This window comes from Nipponia nippon, unplaced genomic scaffold (genome assembly GCF_047370975.1).
Source record: "Nipponia nippon isolate SJK-2023a ecotype South Korea unplaced genomic scaffold, ASM4737097v1 scaffold_12, whole genome shotgun sequence".
Classification (NCBI taxonomy): Eukaryota; Metazoa; Chordata; class Aves; order Pelecaniformes; family Threskiornithidae; genus Nipponia; species Nipponia nippon.
The window spans coordinates 24,551,483-24,574,354 of record NW_028262313.1 but is presented as its reverse complement, the minus strand read 5'-3'; the positions used below and the strand labels follow the sequence as shown (position 1 = coordinate 24,574,354).

At 42.9% G+C, this 22,872-nt stretch overlaps 1 protein-coding gene and 1 long non-coding RNA gene across 11 annotated transcripts in view; one reads left to right on the top strand and one right to left on the bottom strand.

The window, feature by feature from the left end:
- Positions 1-8,248: 8,248 nt before the first annotated feature.
- Positions 8,249-11,808, bottom strand: LOC148056773 (uncharacterized). The gene is made up of 3 exons (XR_015702679.1): positions 11,433-11,808; positions 10,288-10,482; positions 8,249-9,418 (listed from the first exon to the last, which is right to left on the bottom strand). It is a non-coding gene; the product is annotated as an uncharacterized LOC148056773 (long non-coding RNA).
- Positions 11,809-12,002: 194 nt separating this feature from the next.
- The window catches only part of ZC3H12B (zinc finger CCCH-type containing 12B), a 34,573-nt gene continuing 23,703 nt past the window's right edge, over positions 12,003-22,872 (top strand). For 9 of the 10 annotated variants that reach the window (XR_015702802.1, XR_015702803.1, XM_087749285.1 and 6 more), the window contains exon 1: positions 12,003-12,384. The gene's annotated coding sequence lies outside the window, so the exon portion shown is untranslated. Of the gene's footprint in view, positions 12,385-12,810; positions 12,830-22,872 lie in introns of those variants that run through there. The other variant, XM_087749280.1, reaches the window with a different exon arrangement.

Genomic DNA, 22,872 nt, shown 5'->3' with positions numbered 1-22,872 from the left:
GTGGGAGCTATGGGACTTAGAGTCCAGCTTCCCATTGCTGCCCAGGCAGAGAGGCGGCAGAAAGACTACAACACCCACAAGGCAGAGCAGGGCTTTCCTGCCCTGCTTCCTGCAGCTACATTTTAAATCAATTTGTCACACCTCATTATGTCAAAGGTTGTTAGGAGTGCAAAAAGAGCAGAAGGCTTCCTCCTGTGCCATGTTTAGCATTTCATTAAAATTATCGAATATACACTAAGAGACTGTTGACCGAGTTCGCGATTTTGATTAAAAACTTTTTTTGACACAAAGGCATGCTGTAGCCATTATTACTACCATGCTGTTTTCTACTAGATGCTCTGAGTGATGGGACTGTGCCTGGAGTTCAGAAAAGACACACTTTGTTCTTTAGGTTTTTCTTTTTTTATTTCTGCTACTACGCATAGCACTTGTAACTATGGAAAAGAAAAACAGAATAAAACTGTTGGATTGAGGAAAGTGAGCATTTGTCTTTCTATGGGCATTCTAGCCAAGAATATCAGAACACTTTACAGGGACTGAGGAATAGACTCCCAGTCTTTCCTCAGCCAGGTAATTCTTTTCCTTCGGCTTCTGTAATGTACTGCGCGCTGTGTTGTAAGTTGTGAAGACAAGAGTTATATCTCAACACTTCGGAAGGTCTCTTCCAGGATATGTCCTAAGGGATCCACAGTGTAAATCCATGATCCTTCACCTGTATGCCCAAGCATTTACCCTGGGGTTTACCAGCTCTGATGGTCATGCTGGGCTGAAGGGTCAGCACATTAGAATGAATGTTAAGCTTAAGGTCTAGACAGTCAGTAGGGAAATCGGATTCTGCAAACATAAACTTCTGTGTGTTACAAATGTACGAGCGGCAGTACCATAGTCTTAGTGAATCCACTCATCAGTCAGTAGTGTGAGGCTGATGAGAACAGGGCAATTATTCTGGAATACATTACAGAAATGTTATGTGGAAGGCACTGGAAGTAATTAACCTCCACTCAGCACTGTTCAAACTTGCGGGCGTCTGGTCTGGGGCTCTGAAAAGGAGGTGAAAAAATAAAAATGGACAGAATGCAGAGGAGCAAAGAAAATGACAAGCGTTTTGGGGAACACGAAAGACGGCTGAATGCAAGACAGTGTGGCCATATTTACACGGCATGTGGTAGATCTGCTTGAGTTAGGGCTTATGGTCACAGAACTGAACGTCTTGAGCCAGTTGCATCTACAGTTGCAGACTAAAAGGCAAGCGGTCCCCTTCATGTATGAATATCTGTGCACGGAAAGCCAGCAAACTAGAGTAAGAGGTAATAAGCAGCCAGTGTGAGCCATTGGGGTGTTGTGCTCTGGCGCCAGCACTGAGCAAATAGGATGGTATAGAGGTCGCTCATAATAATAATAGTCTTTCAGTGTGAAAAAGGTGTTAGAAGAGCCATCATGGCAAATAATCCACTAGGTCAGCTGAGAGAGAAGTCTAAAAAGTAATCCATTTAATGAGCAATACAGAAAGTTTAGGGCAGATTTCAGTAAAATGTCCAACTACAGAGTGCTTCACTAGGAAAGGCCATCTGGGAGGTGGAGAAGTCTCCGTATTGCTTTTAAGAACTACTTAGATAAAGGTGTCTCCATACTAATCCAAGTGCTGCAGATCCCTGCTTTGAGGTAGGGGTTTTGACCTGATCAAGGTTGAGTTACCCTTAGAAATGTGGCATATAGCCTGCCACTGCAATGACCTGCTCCTCCTTCTTTAGTGACCTCTCGACATGGCCAGGGCCCTGGGGACTGGATGAGTTGTCACGCGTGAGCATGGATTTAAGTGTCTGCATTAAGTTCTCAAGTCAGAGAGTGCACTCTTGAGAGGGCTGAAAAATGAAAGAATGTGTCCTGGCAGAGGAGGACCTGTCACCAGGAGTCACTGGGAATGAAAAAGGATAGGCAACCAGGAGGGTTTGTCTGGAGAAGGGATGGGGCCTGAGACTGGAGTGGCAGCTGGGAGGAAGGCAGGCAAACAGATCTGAAAAAAAAGCTAATTTGGAATTTTTGTCTGTTCAAAGCTTCAAAGTAGTAACTCCTACTTATCTGTAAATATTCTACTCCTGCTCATTTATTTTAAAGAAACTGAGGTGTGTTCTCATTCAGTTGCTGATGCATTTATACCAAATATTGTCCGGAACTTTCCCATTTATTAAGTGTCACGATGAGGAATCACACAGTCTTCTCTTGTGCACTCAGCTGAGCTAAAACTAAAACTACAATAAAAATATCACTTGTTATCTTTGGAAACTACATGCATAGTCTGAAACAAATACAGAAAACCTACTGAGAAACCGGGCACAAAAATGAAAGCAAAAAAGAAAAATGCAAAATGTTCTGTGTAACAGAAGAGATGTAGGCCTGTAGAAGGGAATGTGACAGGCTAACATTCCCTCTACCTTCTCTTGAGTTCTTGTCAAGAAGGAAGAAAAGGCTTAAACTCCTGAATTCTGATACCAGGCCAGCCTCCAAAGGACTCTTGCTAGTATATACCCTCTCTGCCCTGCCCCGCTTGCCTAACGATGACGTTTAAGCAAACCTTTTGTAACTGAGGCAGCAAATGTTTATCAGTGGGATTTTCTTTTTCCTACACAAATTACACCGAGTCATCAGTAAAATGTAATGTGGATCAGACCCTGTCCCAGGCAGTGTGAGAAGCTGAAGCTCCCCAGAGATGCAGTTTGACCCTTTTTTTCTGCTTTCACTGATCCGTGGAAATGAATGATCCAGGAAATCAGGTCAGCCATAGAAACTCTTCAGCACTCAGGGATGACATCCGAACCAGTGTGCTGCAGCTTTCTGCTCATTTTTCCCTGATAATATTAGCTTTAGTCATCATTTTAAAGGCTTTTAATTCCTAGTGAAATAAATGGGAATTTGGAATGAATGCAGACTCCAGTATCAGACCCTCATTTATTTTAAAAATTGGGTGTTTTAATAGCAAAAATTATTAGTTTCCATTAAGCACAGAGAAGCTCTGTGTGTGTGTGCGCGTGCTTGTGTACCCTTTGGTTTACCTGTGTTCTGCAACCTGCTCTTTACTATTCTCTTGTTCTCTGTGGCAGTCTCTTTTCTCTAAGTGCTTTTCCTGCTACTTCTATTTACCACTCTTGTCCCTTGTGCTGCTTTGGAGCAGGGACCCCATTTTTGTATACACCTGTGAAGTAATACAAATTTGCATGAAGTTATGAAGCCAACATAAATCTCAGAAACTAAAGCCATGTATTACTGCAGTACTTGGTAATGGAACTCACATAGTCTACGTAAAATAGCTGGTTCTGAGCTACAAATTGTTCTTGGAAACCCTTCACATGCCACAGTCCCCAGCATTTCACATGGAAGATGTGTGCAGTATAATGCACTCGACATGTTGGGCATCACCCCTATCAATTTTGTACCCACGTGGGTTTGGTTTTTTTGTTGTGTTTTTTTTTGTTTTTTTTTTTTCCCAGGGAAGTTGTAAACTGAAGCTGTGGAGAGGCTTGGATGAGGGTGCTGGAGTTGGAAGAAATAAAAAGCCAGAAAACAGGCTTCAGAGCTGAGCTGTTGGGACTGAGGTTTGTCCTCAGTCTGAGACAGGGAAGTTCCTAATAGCTGGAGCAAACAGCCCCAAACTGAGATCCCTAAATAGCCGTAGTTAGGGAAAATAGCTGAATTGATATTTGTATGTCATGCCTTTCACTCTCTTGTAATCGTAACCATAACAAAGATAAATCCCTTGATGGATTGCTTTTGACCAGTCACTGAAGCACCTGTGTTGATTCAGGATGTGAAGAAAGTTACACTCTCTGAAGGATTAATAGCGGAGAGTTTGATTACTTTTTTACACTTCTGTGCTGGTTTTGGCTGGGATAGAGTTAATTTTCTTCAAAGAAGCTAGTATAAGGCTATGTTTTGGATTTGCGCTGGATACACTGTTGCCAGCACAGGGATGTTTTTGTTATTGCTGAGCAGTGCTTACACACAGTCAAGGCCTTCTCTGCTCCTCACCCCACCCCCCAGCGAGCAGGCTGGGGGCACAAGGAGCTGGGAGGGGACACGGCTGGAACAGCTGCCCCCACTGACCACGGGGATACCCCACACCACAGCATGTAAAGCTGGGGGAAGAAGAAGGAAGGGGGGACGTTTGGAGGTACAAAGTTTTGTCTTCCCAAGTGACCGTTACGCGTGATGGAGCCCTGCGTGCCTGGGGATGGCTGCACACCCGCCTGCCGATGGGAAGCAGTGAATGAATTCCTTGTTTTGCTTTGCTTGCACGCACAGCTTTTGCTTTACCTATTAAGCTGTCTTTATCTCAACCCACAAGTTTTCTTGCTTCTACTCTTTCGATTCTCGCCCCCATCCCACCAGGGGAGAGTGAGTGAGCGGCTGTGTGGGGCTTAGTTGCCGGCTGGGGTTAAACCATGACAACTTCATTAGCAAATTGGTATTTGCTTTTCGAGAGATGGTTCCCATGAGAGTAGAGGTGTCAGCTCTGAGACCATGCGAGTTGTAGGTAGTTGGTATCTCTGAACAGTGAGATCTTCCCTGTCATGAATTTCATCACGTTAGTGTCTACAGTCTTAAGCTATGGAGCAGGATCCTTTCATAATTAGCACTGCAGAAATCCAAGGACAAAAGCTGGTGGTTTCTGTTCCAAATAATTTACCTAAATATAAGGCAAGAAATAAAAAGAGAGAATGAATAGAAAAAGATGAGAGCACTGGACATCATGAGAAGCAGTGGCTGAGGTTCACCTAATGCCTGAGCAAGTGAGAGTAGTGATCAAACATTCCCCTCAGACAGAAGATTATTAGTGTTGATAATCTATTTATCACTAATTATAATTAATAATCAATAGTTAAAGAGAGTTAAAAACTCAGATGACTTGCACAGAACATCTACCTTCTTCTTCTATCAATTCCACTAGACAATAAATTAAGAAATAAATTGAAGGTTTCAAGCATTATAAAAATTATTTGAGTCTCTTATGAATCTTCCAAGTAATGATTTTGAGGATTTATCTGTATTATACAAATGCAATTTTTGCAAAAGCACTCTTGCTGGTGTTGCAGAAGATGTGTTTCTGGAACTGATAATTTATAAGCAGCAGTTGTGAATGGGGAGATGTTTTAGTTACTTTTTGCATTATTTAAGGACTTTTTCCTATGATGTTTTGTTCTTCAATTAAAGAAAAAAGAAGATGAAGGAAAACAGTGATAGGCATCAGCATCCCCTTCATCATCTCACAGCTTTTGTAAAGAAATTAGAACGTGCAAGGTCTGATCCTGATATAATTTGAGTCAATTGCAAACTCTTGCTGCCTTAAAAATTGAAGACTCTAGGATTGAGCCCTAAGTGAGCTGTGTGCTCAAAGGGGGCAGGCTTCTTTGATGCATGATTTAAATAGATTAACTAATTGATTTGAGGGGGTAGGAGACAAGTTAGCTACAGTGGGCCAGTGAATCTTGTTGCTAAGACACTGAGGGAGTGAGAGCATGCAGGGTGAGGATATGAGAGGAAGAGAAGGAAAGTCCCCTCTAACAGGAGTGATGAGTGTTCCAGCCAACATTGGCAATGCTTACCCTATTTTTCATTTCTGATTTTACAAGCTAAACTAAAAGGTCGAGGACAGAAAATGAAAATGCAGATGTTCAACTTGTTACTTTACTCTGCTTTGAATGACATAAAGAAAACCACTTCACAAAGTGTTAGAAAATATTTGGAAGTTCTTAGCCAGGAAGTGAGCCTACCCACAAGTATTAGCAGTCATTTTTCTTGCCATGTTTAAAAAAGGGACAGAAAAGACTACATCTACATATTTCAAAGTACTTCAAAGTGGTCATAAAGTTCGATACTTATGGTCTGTTATATGGATTTAGGAATACTTTTAATGATGTAATACAGGTGTAGGGATGCTTTTAATGTTATGTAAACAATAGCTGAGGAACAATTCCTATCACCTTTCTTCCTTACCTCTGGGATAGAATCTTCCAGTCCACTCCTGCATTGCTAAAATTCAGGTCACTTATCTGTTTGGGCTGTTCTTGTTTTAATAGAGAGGATGGAGGCTCTCTCTTCACAAGGAGCCACATGGAGAAGACAAGGGGCAACGGGTACAAGTTGCATCAGGAGAGTTTTCATCTTGATGTAAGAAAGACATTTTTTACAGTGAGAACAGTCATTGACTGTAACAACCTCCCCAGGGATGTGGTAGAGTCCCCGTCACTGGAGGTTTTCAAGATGCAATTGGACACGGTGATAGATAATGTTGCCTAGGCTCCTTTTCCCAAGAAAGGTTGGACTGGATGATCTTTCGAGGTCCCTTCCAACCTGGGCTGTTCTGTGATTCTAATACTTCACCCATTGTATTGTGTTTGTTTGGCAAGGTTTTGGTAGCGGAGGGGCTGCAGGGGTGGCTTCTGTGAGAAGATGCCAGAAGCTTTCTCCATGTCAGACGGAGTCAGTTCCAGCTGGCTCCACGATGGACCCGCTGCTGGCCAAAGCTGAGGCAATCAGCAATGGTGGTACTGCCTCTGGGATAGCAGATTTAAGAAGGGGTAAAAACTGTTGCACAACAGCAGCTGGAAGAGAGGAGTGAGAACGTGTGAGAGAAACAGCGCTGCAGACACCCAGGTCAGTGCAGAAGGAGGGGGAGGAGGCGCTCCAGGCGCCAGAGCGGAGATTCCCCTGCAGCCTTTGGTGAAGACCATGGTGACACAGGTTGTCCCTCTGCAGCCCATGGAGGTCCACGGTAGAGCACAGATCCACCCTGCAGTCCATGCAGTACCCCATGCCAGAGCAGGTGCACGCGCCCTGAAGGAAGCTTTGGACAGCTGGACTAGATGATCATTGTAGGTGTTATGGAAGTTACGCGTGCCAGCCACCATAACAGGGTTCAGCTCTAGGTTTCCGCATAAGCCGAAAGATAGATTCCTTTATGAATGTACTTTTTATTAATAGCGCTACAGCTCGAGCTGGGTGCCTCTGAAAAGGGACCCTGAACAAAGAAATCCCTGGGCAATTATACCCTTACAATCTAAGTTCCCCATTCATCACACGATAGTTTGGACCAATAGTAATACCAATGTCTGGGGGCTTCTTGATTTTTATTAGTTTGATTTGTTTGCTGTTTCGTTACTAAGTGGTTGCTAAGTGGTCATCTTCTTCTACAATAGCACATCCTCTTAAGTAGGTTTCAGCTGATTCTGTAGTTAGCTATTTGGCATGTTGTAATACAGTTGTTACAGTTCATATACCATGATCTATGGGCTTTGTCTACTCTAGCTGTTAATATTTAAGCTGCTAGCTCTAAGTTTCGACGAACATTTTCTACAACAGTAGGTCCCGTCCAACTGAAAATATTCTCCTCTCCTCTCCTCTCCTCTCCTCTCCTCTCCTCTCCTCTCCTCTCCTCTCCTCTCCTCTCCTCTCCTCTCCTCTCCTCTCCTCTCTCACCCTGCAGAGAGCCCGTGCTGGAGCAGGCTCCTGGAAGGACCTGTGGACCCATGGAGAGGAGCCCACACTGGAGCAGGTTTTCTGGCAGGACCTGTGGCGCCATGGAGGACCCAAGCTGGAGCAGTCCGTTCCTGAAGGACTGTGCCCTGTGGAAGGGACCCATGCTGGAGCAGTTAATGAAGAACTGCAGCCCATGGGAAGGACCCATGTTGGAGAAGTTCCTGGAGGACTGTCTCCCATGGGAGGTACCCCACACTGGAGCAGGGGAAGAGTGTGAGGAGGAAGGAGCGGCAGAGACAACGAGTGATGAACTGACTGCAACCCCCATTCCCTGTCTCCCTGCGCCGCTTGGGGGGAGGAGGTAGAGAAGTCAGGAGTGAAGCTGAGCCTATGGAAGAAGGGAGGGGTAAGGGGACAGTGATTTAAGATTTGTTCTTATTTCTCATTATCTTGCTCTGATTTAGATTGGTAATAAATTAAATTAATTTCCCTGAGTCGAGTCTATTTTGCCCATGACACTAATTGGTGACTGATCTCTCCCTGTCCTTATCTTGACCCACGAGCCTTTCATCATATTTTCCCCTCCCTGTCCAGTTGAGGAGGAGGAGTGATAGAGTGGCTGGGTGGGCACCTGGTGGCCAGCCAAGGTCAACCCACCACACCCATCAAAACATTATTGGAGCATACTTAAGATAGTCTCTTGGGACTAGCAGGTGCTTTATGCAAGCCCGTCTTTCCCCTTCATTTCCCCAGAAGAATGAGACTTTAAAGGTTTTGGTATAGTTTAATTTTTGCTTTATTTATACAATACCCATCTGTTTATATAACAGCAAGGTCAAAGACGTACCACTTGTGCTTAATATGCATAAGGGTCGAAAACCAGCTGGGTCTGAGGTGTGTTAGGTCTCACATAAAGTAATTAAAAACATAGGAATACAAACTTCATCATTTGTACAAAACTACAAATAATTAGTTGTGCAGAATAATGAGGGGAAGAAACAATACTTAAAAGCATTCAAAAGAAACGAAGGCTTGAGGTGAACTGTATTTCGTATCAGTAGGTAGATTCCCATTGCTTTCAGCAGGTTTTAAATCAGACTCTAGATAAATAGCAGTCTTCTGGAGAATGCAATTAGCTCGAGCTCAGCATCCACAGAAAATCAGCGTCTGCTGTGGTAACACATCCTGTGCTTCTCTCAGCTGTGGAATCAGCATGTCTGTTTTCTCGTGCTCTCTTCCCTGTGCTGCCTTTGAAGTACTGTGAATCTTCTTTGCTGTCTGTATCCTCTCAACTCTCCCTGGTTTTGGTAATGTAGTGGCATTTTTTCTCCCCACCATCGAAGAATACAGTCCTTTACATGCTGCTTCTGCTATTGCTGCCAAATTTCTGAGTATTTTTTCAGTGTAACTTTCAGCAGACAAAGTGATAGAGGAAGAAGAGGGAAGTACGTCCTTTCACCACTGTTATCAGCTGAAGAATCAAGGTGGGGAAAAGGCACAATGTACCCTGGAGAGATCTGTCAGTATTCCGATAGATGTACACTCTGAGATCCCTAGTGTTTCTAGAGATGAAAATCCTTTTCCAGATCGCAAAGTCAAGAATCAGTACTTCGTGAGGCATGTTGCTTTGAGGGTAGAGCAGAAGGCCAGGGGTCTGGACATCAGGATTGCTCTTTCAGCTCTGATGCGCATACTTGCAGTTCGAGCACATTCCGACTGGTAGCATTCAGCTTTTGCTTCATGGCTTTGGTCAAGTGTCTTAATGTGTCTGTGTTGCACTTTTCCTTGTATACAAAATGGGTCTGACAGTTCTTTATACGAGCTGAAATCACTGCCCTGATGTTTAATGTCTATTCTGCTGCTATTTATAAACTTTGATGTGTGGGATCCAAATAACGGTCAGTTTTTCCCAGCACGCGGATTAGATTCTTCAAAGAGAGCTAAGGGACTTAAGCACAGAACTGCCATTGAAAAAAATCTTTCAGCTGACCCTGAAAAATTCAACCTTGTTTCTATTTGATCCTTTCTAACCCAAAAGCTAATAGGCAGATACCTTTCAAAACAAGTTGCAGTGTTATGCAGAATGAAATCAATGCTAAAATACTCCCCTACTCCATTGAGCAGAGGACTGAATTTTGTTGCTTGAAAAAAATTAGCCGCTTCCATTCAACAGTCTAATGTCAGTCCACACAGCCTTATCACTGTGACAACAAATCCGGTACAGAACAATTCCAGCCGCAAGAATGATTCCCCCCCCCCCCCCCCAGGTAATCACCCCAGCTAGAGCAATCAATTCTACAAGACTAGATGTAATGAAAATTTTTCTTCCTTTTCTTAGTATATGCTAGGTATAACACGTTAATGTAGATTCTTTTTTAAAAAATTCTTCACTATTTTCTTTAAAAAAGAAAAAAATCTGGGTACAGAAGAAATGAGCCTACCAAAAGTATACTGATGTTTAATTTGGACATTTCTTCACTATTATTTATAGAAAACTTGACACATGTTGTAAAGAGCGCCCTGATATAACAAACTATCATCAGAGTTTATTCAAAATGAGTATGACTGATTTAGATAATAAAAATTACACATATAGTAACATTGTATATTTTGTCAACTTCTGCATTTTTTTCATCAGAGTGTCTGAAACATCTTTACAGACAAATATCAGCGAGTTAAAGCAGCCAATCTGTATCATTTCTTTCTTGCAGATGATAAGACTCAGACATTTAGTATTTCATAAGGTTGCCCAGCTGGCAGGGGAAACTTGGAGACATGAGGGCAGGTGAAAATTTGTAAGGATTGACGTTAAAATACCTGGAGTACTGTGTGCAGTTCTGGGCCCCACAATTTCAAAAGGATGCTAAGGTGCTTGAACACGTCCAGAGGCGGGCAACGCAGCTGGTGACAGGGCTGGAAGGCACGGCCTGCGAGGAGCGGCTGAGGGCTCTGGGTTTGTCTCGTCTGGAGAAAAGGAGGCTGAGCAGCGACCTCATTGCTCCCTGCAGCTTCCTGAGGGGCAGAGGTGGAGAGGGAGGGGCTGAGCTCTTCTCCCTGGGATCCAGGATCTCCCCGGGATCCTTTGAGCCTGGGAAGGGCTCCAAGCTGCCTCCGTCAGGGGAGGGTCAGCCTTGACGTGAGGAAACACTTCTTTACCCAGAGGGTGGTCAAACACTGCAGCGGGCTTCCCGGGGAGGTGGCCGATGCCCCAAGCCCGTCAGTGCTGGAGAGGCATTTGGCCAATGCCCTGAATAACGTGCTTGAACTTTTGGTCGGCCCTGAAGGGGTCGGGCAGTTGGACCAGAGGATCGTTGTAGATCCCTCCCAACTGAACTGATCTATTACAAAAAACTGTGTGCAACATGTTTTATGAAACAAATAGCATTTAAAGAAATAATAGAGAATAAAGACTAATGGAGAAGAGCCCCCAGTAAAACATACGACAGGACTGAACTTCGGCTAATGTACGGCTGGATTAAGTACAAGTCACCGTGAGTAGAATGGGTAGCAATGTTGTTAAACCTAAACATCAGAAAATGGATGAGTCAAAATGGCGCATCTTAAGTTGTGAAATTTGCTTTAAATTCCTGAGTTTTTTAAAACGGAAACGGGTTCTTTCTGTATCCCATTGGGGTTTTGAGCATTCAAAATGTACTCGAGTCACATTTGCGAGACTTTTTTCCTACAACCGGACCACCCCAATTGTACCGGCCCACTTCACATTTTGTGGGAAAGCCGATGCTGGTTTCAGGAAGCTTTGGGAAGCTGAAGGCAGTCATCAGCAACGCTGAGACTGATAGGAGGCAACTACATGCTAGCCCTGAGAGATGAAGAGCATCTAGTCTTTAAATGTCAAATTTATGCAAAGCCTCAAGTATTTGCAATTTGTTTTGTTAATCCTTCAACATATCCCGTGTGTAAGAGCACCCATTAGCACCCCAGCCAGCTAAAGGTTCAAGTACCTGCGTATGTTGATCTTGGCCCATTCCAAAGGTGGGCCTAAACAGATCTGAATTCAGTCACGCCCTTTATTTCATCCTCCGTTGCCGTAATGTGCACGACGAGGAAGACGTGGTGTTTTCACCCATACTGCCTGCCGCCCCTCGGCCCTCCCTGGCCCTCCCCACCGTGCCTCGGGAAGGGGGCTGGATGTCACCGGGGACAAGGCAGAGAGAAACCGTCTCCCTTTTCCCATTCGCTCCTGGAGCCTGTGCACGCAAGCCGCCTGATCGCTTGTTTCCAAGAGACGGTACTCCCGCGCGGCGGGAGGTTGCTTACGAGCAAGGAAAGGCGTTAAGAGCGGCCTCGCGCGCAAGAACGGCCCTGCAAAGCGCTAGCGCGCGCGCCGCCGCTCCCCACCGCGCGCCCCGCGCGGCGCCCGGCCGCGCGCTCGCGCCCGCTCGCGCCCCGGGCTCGGCGGGCGGCTGCCGCCGGCGCGGCCCCGCCCCCCGCACGCGCACAGCGCCCCGCGGGCGGGGGGGGCGGGGAGGCGCCTGCACCGCCCCCGCGCCCGGAGGGAGGGGGAAGGCTGGCGCGCGCCGCCGCCCCCGGGAGCGCGCGGGGCGCCGCGAGAAGCCGGGCGCCTGCAGCGGCGGGGGCTGGGCGCGGTTGCTAGGCGACGGCGCCCGGGCAGCGGCGTTGGCCCGGCCGAGGCGCAGGCAGCGATGAGGCGCAGGCAGCGATGAGGCGCAGGCAGCGGCCCCCGGGCTCCCGCCGGCGCTGAGCCCCGCTCCCGTCCCGCCCTGGCTTCGCTCCTCCACCTCCCCCCGCTCCGGCCTGCCCTTCCCCCTCCATGCGGCGGCAGCGGCCGGAGTGGGGCCCGTGCCGCGGCCGCGCCGAGGCCCGCCGTCCCTCGCCCCCCCGCCGCCAGGTCCCGCAGGGAGCCGCGGGCGGTGTCTGCAGCGACGACAGCGGGTGAGGCCCCGGCTGGGAGAAGGGGGGTGGCGAGGGGGGGCCGGGGGCGGGGGGCGGCGGCGGCGGCGCCAGCGCTGCGCCCCGGCAGCCGGCGGCGGGGGCCTGCGCGCGGGGAGAGGCCGGCAGGACGCCCCCTGCCGCCCCGCCGGGCGGCGTCCGGGCCTGGCGGCAGCCGAGCCGCGGCCTCCTGCCGCCCCCCGGCCCGGCTCCGCCGAGAGCCGCCGCCCCGCGCGCACGGGGAGGGCCGGCGGCTCGGCCTGGCGTCTCCCTCCCCGCGGCGCGGCCGCCGTCCGCTGCGTGCTGCGGGCCGCCCCGCCTCGGCGGCTGCCTGGGCCCGGGGCCTCCGCGCGGAGCTGCCGGGGGCGCGCTGGCGGCCGCCCGCAGGAGCCCGCGTTGGGCCCGGAGGCGGTTGTGGCGGGGCGGCTGGAAGGGCCTAGGCCGCGGGGTACGGAGCCGGGAAACGGGGCTGGTGACATTTAGCAGTGGTGAGTGCCGAGGAGGGGTGGCGAAGGCTGCGTTAGCGCGCTGTTCGAGAAGGCGTGCGGAGCCCGAACACGAGAAGGGTAGCATTCACGAAACTGGCATTCACGAAAGCAAGGCGGTGAATGAAATAAGGGAATTACTTTTGTAGAGGGTACCTGAGGATCACTTCTCGCATCCTTCCATTTTGCTTTATAGTCCAAATGTGAATAAGGAACTGGTTGCTTGCTGCAGTATGCGTGAGGTTTGAGATACTTTTTCTAATCTGTTCATTTAAAAATGTTATTTTTCGTAGCTGTCTGCTTCTCTGATTGCCGCTTAATCCTTTGGAGATTATATTTCACAAGTGCTGTGTATTTCCTTTGCAAGTTAGCAAACAGTAAAATTGAATCAAAAGCTATATTGTGTCTTAAGTTGATAAATGTGGATCTAAATTAATTTGGGTTTATTGAGAGATACGTGATACTTTTTTACTTTTTTTTTTTTTTTTTTTTTTAAATCTTGCAGTGTGTTTCAGTGATTAGTGTGTATTGCCATAAATGGGAAGTAGGAATAGGAGGAAAATTAAAATACTGGTCACTTATGAACTTCCATTATGCATATCAGTAGTTTTGAGTGCCTGGGAGTGTGCAGCATTCCAGATCCATCTGATTTCTTATGCTTGGTATGTCCATTTATTGAAACGGATGTGTCTGTCAAGTAGTCATTTTTGTATAGGAGGTATCCTTTCTTGATGAGATGTGTCTTTTGCTTGCCAGATGTTATAAATGGACTATGGCGTGTAGAACTGAAAGGTGTATTTCACAAGTGTAGCTAATGTCACTTACAAAATTATCTTTGCTTCTTGCAGGAAAAATAGGTTAGTGGGAACGTCAAGGTCATCGTCAAATTTAGAATGATTTAACTGCCGTTGGAATATGTCTTTTCTTCACTGTCATATGTTTTCTATATATCGATCCTGTGGCTGTTGATGTTTTCTAGACCTGCGATCTGTTTGTCTTCTAAAATGATCTAATGCTTAGTGAGTTTTAATAGAAGCAATCTATAAAGCTTCCTAAGTCAAGTTAATTTGAATGACCTCTTTAAGATGTATTTAAAAAAAAATAATCTATCAGCATCCAAACTCACTATTCAGAAAGAATGGAAACAAAAGGTGTTAAGAGGGTGAGTGGATACCAATGACACTTTATATGCAGATGAACTAGTAAGAAAGTAAAATCTTACTGTCAACTGCTATGAATAAGGTAAGTTCTGGCTTCCTGTTCTTTGATCTTTCTGGATGCCTTTTCCAATGCAAATTATTCCGCTGTAGACATCTACTGGTTTTGACTTTCCTAGGCACTTTACAGTTTGCAACTGAAATGTCATTTTGTTAAACACTTATAATTCTACTATAAATCTGTGAATAATAGAAATAAAACAAATTGCTTCTGTCACTTGCACTCTTACTGTTTACATCAAGAGCAGAAGCATTGGAACTTTTGGGAATAAGGAAGGCAGCAGGTAAGTTCAGTTATGGAAGCAGGGCTTGGAAAGGTGAAGGAATGTAATTTATAAACTCAGAAGAAGTTTCCAGGTGGTGCCACGTTGTAAAGTAGTTTGATAGATTGATTTGTCCATCTCATAATGTAAAAAAAAAAAATACAAATGGCTGTGATGCTACCTAGACCTCACACACCTCATGCTATGCTCTTTTGATCATGGATTCTGCTAGACATAAAGGGCTTTGAAGAGCCATGTGTACATGGCTGGACAAGTATGTATTTTTGTATATATAAGCTTATATTTTTTGTAAGTTTATTGTAAAAGGCTATTTTTTTCTAGGCATTATAAATGAAAAGCGTGTTTGAGTAATAATACTGGTATTTAAAAAAATTTTTACCTCTTTTAATGTGTTTTATTCCCTGTGAATTGTCCCTTTTTGTCAATAAGCTATATTTGATACAATATGTTCATGGTAACACAGATAATTCATCTGGAAGTAAGAATACCATGACCACCTTTACAGATCTAGGCTTTCTGATGCCGTGATATGTAGTATTGCATTTGATATATTTCAGATTTAGGAAACATATTTGGAAGTGCAGAACTAAGCAGTATAGCATCTCCTAAGAGGTAGTTTTATTGTTCTGAGGTGAACAATTTATTCATGACATTGGCCATGATAAGAAAAACTCTTCATTAGATGGCAGTTTTGATTCAAATATATATGTTCTTTCTATATTTAAACAAGTACTTCAGCTAAGTGTCTTTGAGTTTTAAAGGTAGCTATTGTATTTAATTTTCTTACACGAGTTATTTTTGACATTGCTTGCTAGCAAAGCAGGTTGAATCACCATGTCAAAATAAAACCTAGGCTTTACATGGTTTGTTGTGGGCCTCTTCTAGAATTTCATTAGGGTATCATGGTACAGTGTAACTAAAACCTTTTACAAATCCTAGCATAGGCCAAGGTGCTTGTTGGTTACATAGTTGAAATATAAGAGCTCCTTTTCCACGTTCAGTCCATCTGGAGAGAGTACCCTCATCAAGATTAATATCTGTTCTGATTGTCTGAGTCAACTTCTGTTTCAGTTGTCTGGAGAGGAATGCTATAACCGGGACAGAGTATCAACCTTAGGCTAAAGCCAAAAGTTTAGACTCTAATTATTTTCAGTAAGGACATCCACAAGAAATTTAACATATATGCTCCTTTAATGAGCCCACAGACACCTCGGCCAAATCACATAAAGTCAGAACTAAGTCTGAGAATTTTAAATGAAAAACCACATGCAATTGCCCCCTCTGACCCCCTGCTTTTTTTTTTTTTTTTTAAGATCGAACACTAATTTCAGACTCTTTGCCAAGTCTTTTCCTTTTCTGTTTTCTAGGTTGTCCTGATTTAAAAAATGAACAAAAACCCACCCCCCAAAACAAAATAACCCACCAGACAAAAAAACCCTTCCTCTCTGCGGCCTAGTCCATACATAGATCTCCCTTTAGAAAGGGAGAGATGAAGTTGCTGGAGCATAGGAATTTGCTGTTTTCATTTTCGAAAGCAAAGCAGTAGGCTTTTTCTCTTGTCTTCTTGAAGATGACTTTCCAGCTTCTTCACCTTGGAAATGAGCAGTGTTGTCATGATAAGAACGAAGGAATCTTAAAGTAAAAGAATAATTAGTTTGGGTTGGACCTCAGGAGGTCACCTAGCTCAACAACTTGCTCAAAGCAGACCTAATTAGCGACGGACCGACTTTGTTTTTGCAAAAGAAAGGTAACAGGTGTGAAAATCTAAAGTCACAGGATGCCTTTAAGCTCCTATTGCTGCTTTCCCTAAAGGTACTGTTTGATGCTTACTGAGCAAGGTGTCTGGCTTCTGCCATTTTTTTAGTAGCTTCTGAAGTGGTTGTTTCGGTTTATCAGAAAGCGTATGTCCTGACGGCTGAGTACATCCTGCCTCTTGCGATGGCATAGCATGTGAGGGTCCACCCAGTATATTGAGATTTTTGGTTAAAAACCATTTGGTTTAGTCTATCAAAGTAGTGTTCTAAAGATTCAATTACAAAATTAGAATTAGTGTAAGTTAAGATGATGTGATGCATCACATCCTTGATGTGTCTTTGACTTAGCTGCAATCACAGCTTCTTTTTTTCCTTCCCAGAGCATTAATGAGTCATTTAGATCTGCAGAGTAGGTAGTACTAAACAGCCTCCTATCAGAACGTGGATTGGGAGAATCAGTGTATTGCTTTGGTTTTAGATCTGAATACATGATCTCAGTTTATAAGGAACTGCTAAAAAGTAACCTTTTAAGGGGTTACGCTCCTGCTCCTATTTTACCTAATGTCGTCAGCTGAAGTGTAAATGTTGCCTTGGTAGGGACAACAGACTTTTTGAGTAGCAATAATGCTAGTTGTAACTGCTTAAGATTCTTAGAAAGAGAAGATTGGTAGAAAGAGGTACTATTAATATAATTAATATAATATAATTATAATATTGCTAGAACACCTTTTTTGAATACGTGTTTACTGTCTACTTTCTTTGTTTTTTCCTGTCTTAGGAAGTATGGTTGAATACCTAATGCAATAGAAATATTCCATTTCGTTCCCTTCAGAAGTCTGGCCTGTACTTTGTACTTGTCTTGTGCTCCGAACTACCTGTTCTTCCTAGGTCAAGGAATCGGTTAACTCCATATGCAAATCATAGATCTTAAGAAACAGCTAAAATGCCACTTCCTCTATTTATAATTCCAACTATGTCCGTCCTGTCCCTTTGAGTTCGTACTTATGACTGTGACAAAATGAATGAAGTTTGAGGTAAGATGCTTAAATTCTATACTACCTTTGTGTATCTCTTCAGTTCACACTTGATTTGTAGTTGACTCCTTCACAAGCGCTTTCAAGTCCGCTATTTGTGTGACATGCTAGACACGGCTTGCTTTTATGTATAGTCTAAAACTGATGTCAGTGATCGTTTGAAGTATTTACTGAAACAAATTTGAAGTACCTCAAACATGGAGGTAGTATGGTAGTTTCCTAGTACAACTTTTCAGTGTAACAGAACTCCACAGTATGCTAAGAATGAGGTGAAAATGGGTACCTTCCTACCAGGTTTTCTATTCTATGATATTGTTTCTGCCGTATGTTTTGAATTAAATCCTGTAGTCATCACCAAAGCAAAATGACTTCTTTGCAAGTTCAGGCTTGGTAAAGGCTGTAGATTTAGGCCTAGGGATTCGTTGCATATTTGCACAGCAAAGGATACATTGTTTTATTTAATGTTCCAAATCTACTGTGATGTTAGTGTTTAATAGGTTTTATTTTGGATCTTCAGAAGTGGCCATGGTTTCTCAAACTTCCAGCTAATCGAAATGCTTTTACTTCTTTCCCTGTTGTCTGTTAACAGGATCACGTTTTTCTTTTCCTGGCATTGTCTGAAATGGTCTCTAGGTTAATTTCTGAATCCTTTAGAAAGGTTAGCTATGGAAAAGTGCCACAGATGTTTAGTCGTGCTCTTTAAACTTGTCAGACAATCCTGCAGGGCAGATACCTAATGTTTGTGATGTACAATACCACAGTTTGAGCACAGTTAGAAAAACAGAGTTCTGAGCACCTCTTTGAGGTCTTATTACTGATGCAGCAAAGTGCTATGCTTTTCTGTTTAGTGTCTTGCTTGTTATGGGCAGGTTGAGCTAATAGCATCGTAACTCGGTACCATTTCCGCTAAGCTGAACAAGGAAGTTTTCATCAAGGTCAGCCAAAAAAAGGTCTGTAACTTTGAAACCTGCTGGAACTCGGTGGCAGATATGGGAAGTTCTGCTTTTTTTTTTTTTTTTTTTTTTTTTTTTAAGTCTTGATCACTAGAATTGTTGTAGCGTTTAATCTAATTTTGCTCAAATAAAGAGACTATAAAAAGGCAGAGTTGTGCTCATTAACTTTCACAGTCTGCGAAGTAAGTAGTGGCTCTTGGATGTAATTCAGCTGAATGTCTTGTCGTTGCCGAATGACACTGTCACTCCCTGATACCTTGTTCAGTAGTCCAGCCAAACACCAATTGCTTGCGTTCAGCAATGTTGAAATGGAAAGTGAGAAACTGAGCTCCTTAGGGGGGCAGTTGCACAATTACTTTCTTGTGTGACAATGCTAGTATAAGATACTATAAGAACCATACCGTGATCGTTCTTTCTTGCCTTTGTGTTGCAGGATGTTGTTCCCCTTTGCACAGGTGCAATTATTTTTTTTGAGATGCACTGTAAACTTGATCTGTGTTTAAAAACAAACATTTCTCCTCTAACTCCCCCCTCGAAAAAACCCTCACCCAGTCCCTTTTCCAGCTGGCATGCATGAGCCCATCAGCCTCTTCATACTGTAGGGAGTGTCATGGACAGGTAGGTTCATAGCTTAGGTGTTTTGTTTAAGAGTCTATGGCAAGATGGCATGAATCTAGGTTTTCATACCCACAGATATTCTTATCGAATTTGAAAATTAACCGATCTGCTAGCTCAGTGGCTTACCTTACATCATTGGCAGTGATCCTGAATTTCCATAGTTCTAGCGTAGCATTCATCATTTGTTTTAAACTGAGCCAACTGTGATAAAGGGATTTCAGGGACAGTGGGCTAGAAGTTGGTGAGGAAGAACAACTGTGTGGCTTATGTTTTTACAGCATTTGGGAAGGAAAAACTCTATTTCACTTTCCTAAATTGGGCTGCGAAATGTATCAAGTGATACATTGACAGATTCAGAACTTGTGTATATATATGGGCATATCTATCTATCTATCTATGTTTGCGTGTGTATGGTGGTTGTTTTTCCGTCACTGTTCTGTATAGACAGGACAAATGTAGGCACAAAAGAGACACAGAAGATCAGAAAGGTAAAGCTCAGTGGTATTTCTGAAGTCATTACTAGTTCTATATATTCTGGTGTGTGGATTCCTCAAATTCAGTCCTTTCTGCACAGCTGAACCTCTTCTACCATTACAAGTGTTCCCCCAGCATTTGTTAAGAAAGAATATCCCCTTCAAGGTTGGGTGGTGATGATGATTACAGTCGTCTTAGCTGGTGAGTCAACGCTGAAAATCTTCCTTTGCTTTTTGCCTCTGTAACAGAAGCGCGCTAAGTCACATTCCTTATTGTTCTACTCCAAAGGTGGTTAAGGGAGCGAGGCAGATGCAAAACAGAAACGGCAAATTTGCTGTTCTTTTAAAATACTACATCTGATTTGACTCAGAAAGAAGGAAGCTTCTAAATAAAAACCATTCCTAACCATAGCCAGCAGGCTATTTTTTCAGTTGTGGTTTCAATATTAATTTTAAGGACAAGGTGTTCACTGCTGGTGTTACCTGCTAGTACTTTACTTCAGATTTAATGTATATCAGTGTTTTATTTCAGAGAAGTCATAATGAGTAGAAAAAGTAAAATACTTTTTCTTGATGTTGTTCTGAGTTTGGCTTGATAAAAGACTATACCATATTAGGCCTTTGATTTGTGTAAATTTAAGGTTTCTCTGTTCATCAAAATGACAGTGTTGAAACTTCCCATTAACGTGTTGAGACTGACATTGCATAGTAACGTAAGAAAAATCCATTAAACTGAATCAAAATGCTGTCATTTATATGGCTCTAATTATCAAGGGACTAAAAACTCTGATCTGCCATTTTACTGCTTCTGTTAAAAACGCTATTTTTTTAGTGCATACTCTGGGAATACTGATTATACATGTCTCTCAATGTATAAATGAGCTGCAGATCTGTGCTCAGGTCTTTGGTTTAGACCATCTCTTCTAGAACAGAGAAGAGCGGTGGTTTAATTTATTAGATTAAAAAGTACAAAAAGTATTTGACGATATGTTCATTTTAAGTATCTTAAGAGTATTCCTTTTAAATAAGGAAGATTCTTTGCTCCTCAGTGAGCAAAGTACTGTAAGTGATGTTAATGCCAGATATTTGCATCAAAAGCCAGCTGCTTTTGTCTTGGTTAAAGCCCGATATACTTGTTTTCCTTCAATGAGTGACTTGTATGTATTTTGGATCTTTTATGGAAGCTATATCAGAATATGTATGCTATACATCTGTCAGTGATTTGACGCTTCTATGAGAGTTGTCTGCGAAGTACAAAATCTCGTAGGACAGTCTTAATAAAACTGTGTAAAGTACAGTTTAAAGAGGAATAAAAGGGCAGAATTCTTTATTCCAGGTCCTGCTAGAGAAATTCAGAGTGCTTGGTCATATGATCTTACTGACATTACTGAGAGGTGCACTTGAAACTGTGACTACAAATTATGAATATTATATTTTTGCGAAAGCATCACATTTTGGAGTCACTTTAATTTCAAAATGGCCAACTTCAATAGGAAAATTTTGTACAAAGCCTATTTTACCCTGTTTTCCTACAGTCTTGCAACACTTGACACAGTAAATGAAAATTAAATATACTAAGCTACCACATTTGTTACATGCTGAAAATAATTCATTCTAAGGTTCAAAAATAAATTGGTGGAAGTGATTAATTCCTGTTGAATTAAAACATATGTATTATTACGGTATGCATGTATAAACTGTAATGTATTCCTGTTATCTCTGTTTAAAATAATGATAAATATGGAAATCTAGTGGTTCAAGGCGTATAAACACACAGGCAAAGTGCTACAAATCACCAACCCTTTTTCTTTTTATTAGGGACAAAAGAGAATTGCACGTAATGTCACGCAGCACAACTCTTCCAATTTTTTTAATCCATTCTGAAATACCCAAGTGTTAATTTTAGAATATTTTCTGCTTTTCTTCAGTTGTGAATCTGTCCCAGCAGATGTATACCACCTAAGTGTATAATTAGAATGAGAAAAAGCTACAATTTTTATTTGTGACTCATATACTTTGTCAGCTTTAAGCACTTCTTTCTCAGTAGATAAAATAGTTCACTACCTCAGAAAATATTGAGAACAGCAAGCAGTAATGTGTAATATCTGTACTGCTCCTGAAATAAGAATACAGTAAGAAGGTTGTGTCTTCAGTGCCGTGAAAACACCAGTGTTGAGTTGTGTCACTTTTTTCATGAGCACTGTAGAAATGCGGTTTGCAAAATTAAGGGCTAATCCAAAGTCTGTGCATCCTGAGCTGCTCTTTGTCTCTGTCCTCTGACAGTAACTGCTGCCCAATAAATACGGTTTTGTCCCATTCCTGAAGACTAGAGCAGTGCATGTCGGTTTTTTGGTTGGTTGTTTCTTTGGTTGTTTTTTTTTTTGTGCTGCAGGCCCAAGTTGTAATGTCTTTAAAATGAGAATTAGTCATGCGCTGGGGAAGTGTTTAAAGATCGCAAAAGCGTCCTCGAGAGCGTGTCGTGAGAGTGACCACTAGTCCGTGCTACAGCACACTGCAGCGTCGAAGATTCTGTGGGATCTAGCGTCTCTGAACACTGAATTGTTTTTAAAACGACTTCTCTTTCTCTTTGTCTCTACTCAGATTGTTTCCATGGTTTTAGACTCTTAATTTACCATAATCGGTGTGTGTGTAACCGGGAAGTTGTCAGCTTTTGTGTTAGTAGGCTTGTACGCTGTCTACACTGTCATGGCGGGGCGTAGTTGTAGTAGATAGATAGTATATAGTGTATGTATAGATATATAGTATACCAGCCCTACCTGTTGTTTAGTCGTGAGGGTGATAGAGTGGGTTTCATTCATTCATTCATGCGTTGTAGAACAAGTAACATGGGATCATGCTGGGTTTATACAGTTTGTGTTGAAGTCCGTGGTGTTGTGATTTGGTTGCTCTGAGTGCCTGAGCTAGCTACAGGAAAATCAATTCGGATATATGTCTTTGTGTACTTCAGTCAGCTTCTGATGATGTAGAAATAGCCACAGTAATCAAAGACTTGGCTCTTGTTTACAACAGGCTTCTTCCAGAAAGATGCCTCTTCCTGTATGCCTGTCTTACAGGGAAGAATCTCTACAGAGGAGCACGCTAATGATAAGTTAGTGAAATGGAGAGTAGAGAGAGATACCAAGACATTAAAATTCATGCTGAAGCCATGGAGAGAATAACTTAATTTTCTGAACAAAAAACATGCCAGGTTTTTAAATTCTAGTGAAGGTGTTTATTTGACAGTTTAAGAAATATAAAAGGAGAAACTTGCGATATTTATTCCTTTATTTGTGTTGGTTTTTTTTTCCCTTGGAGTGTTATAAAAAAAAAAATCACTTGTTAACTACATGTATCTCAAAAATATACAAACAATCCTCCTTCTCCTTAAAATAAATCCTATAGAATCATTGTCATATGTATTTATTATCCAGGTGAGAGAGACATTTGAGAAAATACTTGGGTTGTTTTGGCTGTGGGTTTTTTTTTTTTAATTTTGCGTTTTAGTATCGGCAATGACAGAAAACAAGTAAAGCTACTTAAAAGCTGATGAAAAGTTGATGAAGTTAATTAATAAAATATTTTTCCTTTAAAGGTTGTTCCTCATAACAGATGTGTGCATTGTATAATTGCCCTTTCGAAGGGCGTGGCTCGGAGCACACTGAGACAGTGGAAG